This window comes from Protopterus annectens, chromosome 4.part1 (assembly GCF_019279795.1).
Source record: "Protopterus annectens isolate FY-2018-M chromosome 4.part1, PAN1.0, whole genome shotgun sequence".
In the NCBI taxonomy this organism is placed as follows: Eukaryota; Metazoa; Chordata; order Ceratodontiformes; family Protopteridae; genus Protopterus; species Protopterus annectens.
Genome location: NC_056734.1, coordinates 372,390,273 through 372,398,699, shown reverse-complemented (window position 1 = coordinate 372,398,699; position 8,427 = coordinate 372,390,273). Strand labels below are relative to the sequence as shown.

The following is an 8,427-nucleotide window of genomic DNA, read 5'->3' as shown; positions in this document are numbered from 1 at the left end:
TTGCTTCCCACAAGAAATACAATTATTAACTTTGTCTGACATCGGTCTGAGGCAAGAAAAGTTTCCCCAACGGGGTACTTAGCTTTTAAGAAGACTTCGGTTCCAAATTTTTCGTAATCTCAGGAGCTGGCCGACCGGCACTTGCGAACTGCTTCTGCTTTGGGCACCGCGCGGCAAGAAAGACTGAAGAAAATGGCGTTGGCTGGTTCTTTTATACCCCTGTCGCACTGACGTCAGGGAAGAAGCGACGACAACCGACGCTGGACCTAGACTTTGGAATTCGGCCGACCGAGGACCCGCCTAACGGCAGGAGAACCCATCTGTTATGACTGCAGCTTTATGCACGATGAACATCAGCTAACATCTCTTTTTGGTTGATGTGCAGATGCATTTGATGTGGGTTCCAATAGCCCTGAATGCACCTGCCGTCCAGGTGTGCACCCCAGCCATAGTCTGATGCATCTGTGGTGAGGGTCTGGGTGGTGTGGGGTTGTGAGAAGGGAAGTCCCTTGTGGTTGCAAGCAAAAAAATCTTTCCTTAGACAAGGTATCATTGGTATGAGAGTTTCCAGTGCTTGAGAGTGTTGACACCAAAGGCTTTTTAGATACCATTGTAGTTTCCTCATTTGCAGTCTGGCATATGGAATGAGTAGGATGCAGGAAGCCATGAACCCTAGAGCTTGCAGGATTTTCCTTGCGGTTAACTGGGTTCTGGTGGCTAGTTGAGAGAAGCAGCCTGTCAGGTAGGCTTGTTTTTCTAGAGTAAGGAATGCCATCTGGGATGCTGTGTCCGGGCTTGCTCCCGGGAATACAATTTTTTGTATGGGGACTAGTTTTGATTTCTTTTCGTTGATAGTATACCCCAGGGAGGTCAGTGGGTCCTTTATAAAAGTCAGGTGCTGTTAACAGCTTTTCCTGACTGTCTGCCTGAATCAGGCAATCGTCCAAGAATGGGTAAATTTGAATATTTCTTGGTCTGCAAAAAGCAATGGCAGGAGTGTGGTATTTGCTTTCCACAGGTGAGACAATTGTTAACTTTTTCTGACATTGGTTAGAGCAAGAAAAAAGGATTCCCAATGGGGTAGTTAGCTTTAGAAGACTTCAACTTCAATTCGGAAACAAAAACTCAGGTATCGGCCGACCGGTACTCGTGCGAACTGCTTCTGTTTCGGGCTCCTCAGCAAGAAAGACTGATGTAATGGCATCGGCTGCCTAATTTTATACCACTGACTACCTCATGTTAGTTGAGCGATAGCAACCGACACAGAAATACTAAGCCTCTGGTATTCAGGCCGACTGAGGGCTACCCCTGGCAGGATAACCCCAAATGTGATGACTGCAACAGTGAAACACGAAGAACCTCTATCCAATAGAACCAAACTAAAGGAAATATCCAAGTCACTGAAGTACAGCTGTGTGAGTTACACACATTAACAATAAATGCCTGACTTCATACCGGTCTTTAAATTGACAGGTTAATGGCTAGGAACCAAGACTAATGCCTAGTCTACTTTGTATTAAACAGCCAGAATTCATAATGAACTTCATTTGTTCAAACTCTTCAAGATGCCAGCAAGATGGAAAAATGTGCTTCCCAGCTCCCCACTAAAGCTAAGCATGTACTCTCACTCTTAATATAAACTACTGAAACTTGAGAAAAGCACTTATAAACATAATATCCTATTTCAAGTCTTTGATTCTGTTTACTTTACTGGCTTCATTTATTTTGCTTAACATGATTGTATCATTTAATTGTCCAGGCAGTGATGCAGCATACAGAACTACGTCTAATCCATTCTTCAAAAGTGAAAGCCTCATCTGTGACTACTTCAACAAAAGTAGTTAAATTGAAAAGCGAATTAAATCATTTCACAGATGGAGAGAAAATATTGGTAGTAAAAAGCCAGAATGAATTGGCCAATAATTCTAGAGGACCTAAAATATATTTTTGTCCTCAGGAAAGTACTTCAGAATCTTAATTACAATTTTCTCAGACTATAGAAAGCTGGTCTATCCTGACAAAGGCATTATAATATTACAATTAGAATTTCTCAACAGCTACCTATAATCAATACATATTTCTGGACATATCTGTGCAGGCTTTAAAAAAGAGCAGTTCATGACTTTAAATGCACTACCGTGTGACTAATTTGACAAAGATGGGACTAGGCATACAGCTGGCTCACTATGCATGTCTTTTAAGTTGTTCTCCCTTTCACTAACTGTTAACAGTTGTAATACTTGTAAACTTCTAGTTCTAAATGAACAGGATTAAGACCAAGTCTTATTAATGCTCTATTCCGATAATAATTTAAGGGGCTCTCAGTGAACTAATCTTCCTTCACCTCATATCTGAATTATTCCTTGAAAGACCTTAGTTCTAATATATTCCTGTTTTATAATGAAAGCAATGAGAATATTTGATTTTTTGTATCTCCCAATGGGTGCTGTCTCCTTGGATTGACATGCCTAGTTATGTGGTTATCTTTTAGCATTTTGCTTTTAGTATGCTATTTAAGGCTAGGTAACCCCTTCTGTTACTGTTCTCGGAGCCTGCTTTGCTTTGAATAGAAAGGGTTACTTGGTTATTTTACAAGTAGTAGTTGTATGACTGAGTCTGGTGAACTGGAATTACTCTGGAATAGATGTCTGGGACAAGGTATGTGCAAAATTATTGGTCTGTTTTTTCCCAGCAACAATTTTGTCCATATGATTCCTAATCTGCTTGATTAGGCTGTTCTGATACTTTTGCACAGACACCTTTTTTCAGGATGAACTGTGGTAGCTTTTCTGAACACTAATACAGAAACATGGCTGTTGACATCTGTTATCTTGGCGTGTTCACATGTTAATAGAGTTAGCCATCAATGCTGAAGTTACTTGCGTCAATACCACCTTTTGATGGATGATTTTTTTGTGGATAGACTACAAATGGAGTCTGACCTGCTTCTGAATTTATATCACATTTTTTCTCATTGCCTTTTGATACTGTGGCAAATGTAGATTTTAATGGCATACCCCATCTAAAATATGATATATTGCAGACAGACAGACATTTCAGGAACACCACCAAGAAAAAGGCAAATACAACAATCCAGTAACCACCAAAATTTTTAATGTCTTTTCTAGTGCCTCGGCATACAATGCCTTCAATGGAGTAAAGACTACTGAAATAAACACACCTTACATACTATAAATGAACAATTAAGCACCTCAGTTTTCTATAATTAGACAATTATTAGCTCACTATAGTAAAACTTTCCAATTACAAGACATTAATTCCAGCAATTAATTCCAGCAGGAGTTAAAGTCCCATACTTCAAAATAAAAAGGGATTCCTTATATAAAAGTTTTTTTTTAACATCAGTGAATCTCCCATAATTTTCTATTTTTTTCTAAAATGGTGCCCTATAAACCAGTAGGATCACTACTGTGAAATTCTAAAAAAAATGTTGTGCTAGAGGGCTTTCAAGTCTCTGGTTTTTAATCTCTCTAACATGCTCCTGCAAACGGAGCTTGAAAGCCCTTTCGCTTTCTCCCACATAAAACTTGTTGCAGGGACATCATAAAACATACACTACACATTCTGTATTACAACTAAAATTGCCCAGTACATCAAATTTATGACCATTAATGTGGTTAAAAGTCTGAACAACATACTTACGAGAGATACATTTTCCACATGAATATGTGACTTAGAAATGTGCTTTATATACATCTTGACCAGGGGCTACATACTTACTATGTACCAATATATGTCTGATGTTCCTACTCCTTTTAAATGAAAACGTGGGCACCTTACACAACTCTGAAAACTCTTTGAATCTAAGCAAATATTTCCAATTTTCTTCTACAATTTTAACTACCTTATCACTTAAATCATACATGGTTACCATATATATATTTTTTCTTTTCTTCTTTCTCAACAATAACATTGGAATATCTAATTTACCCGACATTCTCTTTTTTTACTTTACAAAGAACTTTTCACTTCCATCTCATCATATCCCCTAGAAATAAAAAGCCTTGCCATTTTTTTCATATTCGCTTTCAAGAATCAAATCATTACATAACCGTTTAATATGTGCGAATTCTCCAAATGGCAAAGACCTCATCTAGTGGGGTGGGTGAAAATGCGTACCATGTAAAAAATGATTTATATCACCAAATTTTTTATGTACTGTCATGGTTATGCCATCTCTAGCATTAGCCATTAGATGTACATCTAAAAAAAAAAAAAACACTTGAGAGCCACAGGCTGAAGTTTCAAATTGTAAACCAAACCTGTTTGCATTTAGTTCACTGAAATTCTCTGGTCTCTTCATATCCGCCCTGAAAGATGAAGATCAGATTATCAATGTATCTATAACAGTCATGTACATTTAAAAAAAAAACTCATACGTATTCATTTTCAAAATAATCCATCATAATGTTTGTATACATAGGTGCAAAAGAGGCATCCATTGCAGTGCCCCATTTTTAAAGTGCCATCAAATTCAAAATAATTATTCTTCAAACTGAACTCGACTAATTCAGTAATATACATAGCTACAGGGCTATCACCCAAAGCAAACTGTAAAGCCTCCATTCCATACTTGCGCTCAATACTGGTATATAGACTGTGAACGTCTATTACCAGCCAAAACAGGTTTTCCTTCCACTGCACATCCTTAATTTTATTTAAAAAAATCAAAGGTGTCTTTAATAAATGATACTTGTTTTTTAACTACATCTAATAAGTAATGGTGTATGAACACACCCAGTTTATTCAAAAAATATTGGCATGCTGATAGTATTTTGACAATTTATGTATTTTGGTAGACAGTAAAATGACACCATTTCACATCCTTCTACACTAAACGTCTTTATATCATCTTATGTAAAGCAGCCCAATCAGGAGTGGCCTTAGGTCAACTGGTGCCCTAGGCAAAAGGACTCCATGGTGTCCCCCTCCCCACCACCACACCACCCGCTGCCCCTATCCTGGTCTACCTACACCAAATAAATACCGAAAAAGCACCCCTAATAGAGCGGCGCCCTAGGCGGCCACCTAGTTGGCCTATGCCTAAGGCTGGCTATGAGCCCAATCTATTTCCTTTTAATAAGACGACACACATTTATTGGGACACACACTTTTAGTTATTGCTTTCCTTTTGTTTCCTTTTATCTTTTAAATTTCCTTACAGAAAAATGTTCAGAGCAGTGAAACTTTTAAAGGAAATCAAACTTTTAAGTTTAGACTCTCTAATTACTTTTTCATAGTAATGTCTGTAATGCAATTTTTTTTGCATCTGTTTCTCCACACTGGCCACTGACCATCAAGCTTCCCCAGTTGTACATGTGACCATTCATTCCCTGGTATTATGGAATCACTGTACAACACTGTCAGGATGACAGCCTATATGAGTGGTGGGGAGTCAGTGACCTAAGCAGTTGGTACATACTTGGCTCTTGCCCACATCAGTCCGGGCAATTGACAGTTTTTTTTTTTTTTTTTTTTTTTTTTTTTAACAGCCCTAACCCATCCAGAGATGGTGATGTACACACCTGCATCACCACAAGGAATACCTAATGCTTCACTCTTCACACGTGTGCTCCCTCACAAACAAGGAACTGCAGCCATCATCTCTGGTTTGGACAGCCCCAGTACATTCCCCTTAATGACCAGCTCTTGCTTTCAGTGGGATGTGAGCTCATACCACTGCACTGGCAGGGAAAGATGGCTAGAAGACAATCTCCTTCCCTCCTCTCTCAGAATACACACCACCCACCCTCCCTGCCAGTACCATCAGCCAACTGGGGCCACTAATGGAATCCATGCCACCTAGACCATAGTCAGGGCTTTATCTCTCTACACCAAGGTGGTTGATAACAGATTTTATTTGTATGTTTAATCCCCATGCTGACCATCAAGTCTCAATTAGATCAGACATGAACTGAGGAAGCCACCAGCTAGGCAGCCATGACAATGCTCTCAATGGCATTCCAGCAATGAGCATTTTTAATTTTTTGGCTTAATGCCCCAATCATAGTGGTGACATGAGCACTTGTAGTTCCGTAAAGGCCACATATGTCTCTGCATCCACGTTCCCAAACATGTACTGACAAAGGCTACCTTAACTGGCTTGTATATCCATTCTCACATCTTCCTAGCATGAGTTCTCCACATCATGTTTGGCCTTCTCTCTCTCCTGTTGAGGCCTTGACATTCTAGCAGTGACATGAACAAAGCAGGTACTATCATACCTTCCCCACAGAATGGGCATGCCCCATCCTCTCTACCTCCTCCATCAATCATCTGAGCTGCGTGTAACTCCAGTTGCCTGGGCTGCAGTCATAGCTTTATTCCTCTCTGCCACTGGCACAGAGTGTAGATCTTTTTATGAACCCTAGAACTGTTGAAATTTACAATAATTTTTTAAAATTTATTCTTAATGATTTCATTATTTTATTACAATGTTAACCGATGTGACACTGCCACTGAGTTAAAATGACAAACTACTTTCTGTATAACTTTTAATTTATATTAAACCTTTTTTTCCAATTAGCAGCTTATGACTATTATACATGCTTTCACTTTTATATTTAATGTTTATATTGTTAAAAACACAGTAGGCGCCTTTTCTTCTAAATGGCAATAACTCGCTTGAAAGGCATTTCTGAATTTTTTTTTTTCATACGGGAGCTCAAATACAGACACTTACATTTTCAGACACACTTTTAGCATAAGGCTTTAGCTTAAGGAGGTTAACATATTACATTTTTTGGCTCGTTTAGGGAGTTTAACTCAGCTTACTTCCCAAAGGACAGGTTGTTCAGTGCATGTCTAACAGAGCAGGAAATATCATTCATGAATTGTACTGTGACATTTAGTGTGCATATTACTGTATTGTCTAAGTACTTAGTTTTTTTATATTTTTAAATGTATATATATATATAAAAATTACATTATAAAGCATTTTAAAAAACATGCATTTATTTAACATTAAAATAATTCTGTTACTTTTGTTAACCAGGCAAGTCTGGACTTGCATGCACTGGAATTCAGAAAAGGCTTGCCACTTGTAACAGTCTACTGTAAGTCTGTCAATTACTGCAACAGGAGAAAATTAGAATCAAAGATGGCCATGGCTGCAAAGAGAAAGATCTTATCAGCTCATTAGTATGTCTCTGAATTGGACATTAGCCAACACTAGTAGTCTGACCTGACAGCAATAGTCTTGTCGGCCCATCCACAGAATTGGCAAAGGCACCTGAACTCATTCTCACACACACACACGCTCCCCTCACAGTTGAATGGAAACACTCACTTATTCACCTGCGTTCATGCTCCCACGCACATACATCCATATTCTCAGCTCCCTACCATGCTCCTCCTAGTGCGATCACCCAGGCAGACAAGCACACACAATCTCATTCATGCAGCTTCATCCATGCCTCTGCTCTCACACAATCTTCACTGAAACTACCTGCACTGCAAGCACTCCATTAAGTGTGAATGGGTGACTACCATTTTTATGGCAGTCACTTTTTCTCCAATGGTGAAATTTTACAGATGCCAAGTGATTCTCTAAATCATCACTTGGCAGCAAAATAGGAAATGCTGGCATTTCAAGTTGAGGAAACATGGCTAATTAGCATTTGCCACTCCCCAGAATGCCATATTGTCATGCAACTCTACTTGTGGGACTGCTCTCAGGCCCCTGCTAGAGGAAAGCTTCAGATTATATAAAAATCAGAAAAAACTTACTGCAAGGGGGAAAACAGCTATGTTAGGGCTTCCCATTCACAATACATCTTTCTGAATCAGTCACAATCCCTTTTCAGGTCAACCTAGGCAAAATGTCTAGAATAACTTGTTCAGAGTCACATGGTAAGCAAATTACATCTGTGGAATCAAACCCTGGATTGCTGCAAGCTAGCAGTACTCAGACAAAGTTCTGTTCCACCCTGCCAAGCTTCTGCGGCCTTCATTCATGTTTTCAATAGGCTTCTCCTTATTTAGCCTTTCATAACACATTAAACAATTGGGTGAACATCCTGTAATATAAAAGGGATTCAGAACTAATTAAAGTCCAAAATTTACCTCAAATAAGATTGGATAGGATTTTCCTGACATTTACTCAGTTACTTTGTTGTATCCTGCCTACTACTGCTATATTGGTGCTCATATATCTTCTGCTTGAATAGGCTGGCTTCTGGTATATCCTGGCAGTATACCTATTAGTGATGTCCTTAAACCAAACATCCAGACAGGAGACTGCTCGTCTCAAAGTGATATGTAAAATCAAGGAATGGAGTCATGTTGGATATAATCTCCATAAAATTTCCCAAATCCTTGCTGTTACCCTTAAAAATTAAGAACATATCGTCCAGGTACCTAGTGTACCAATGGACCCTGCTCTTGAATACATCATGCTTAAACAAA

General features: G+C 38.9%; 1 protein-coding gene across 1 annotated transcript in view; it reads right to left on the bottom strand.

Moving 5' to 3' along the window:
- Nucleotides 1–3,097: 3,097 nt before the first annotated feature.
- Nucleotides 3,098–8,427, bottom strand: part of LOC122800867 (PHD finger protein 13-like) — a 314,375-nt gene continuing 309,045 nt past the window's right edge. The window contains exon 7 of the transcript XR_006364652.1: nt 3,098–4,331. The gene's annotated coding sequence lies outside the window, so the exon portion shown is untranslated. The remainder of the gene's footprint in view (nt 4,332–8,427) is intronic.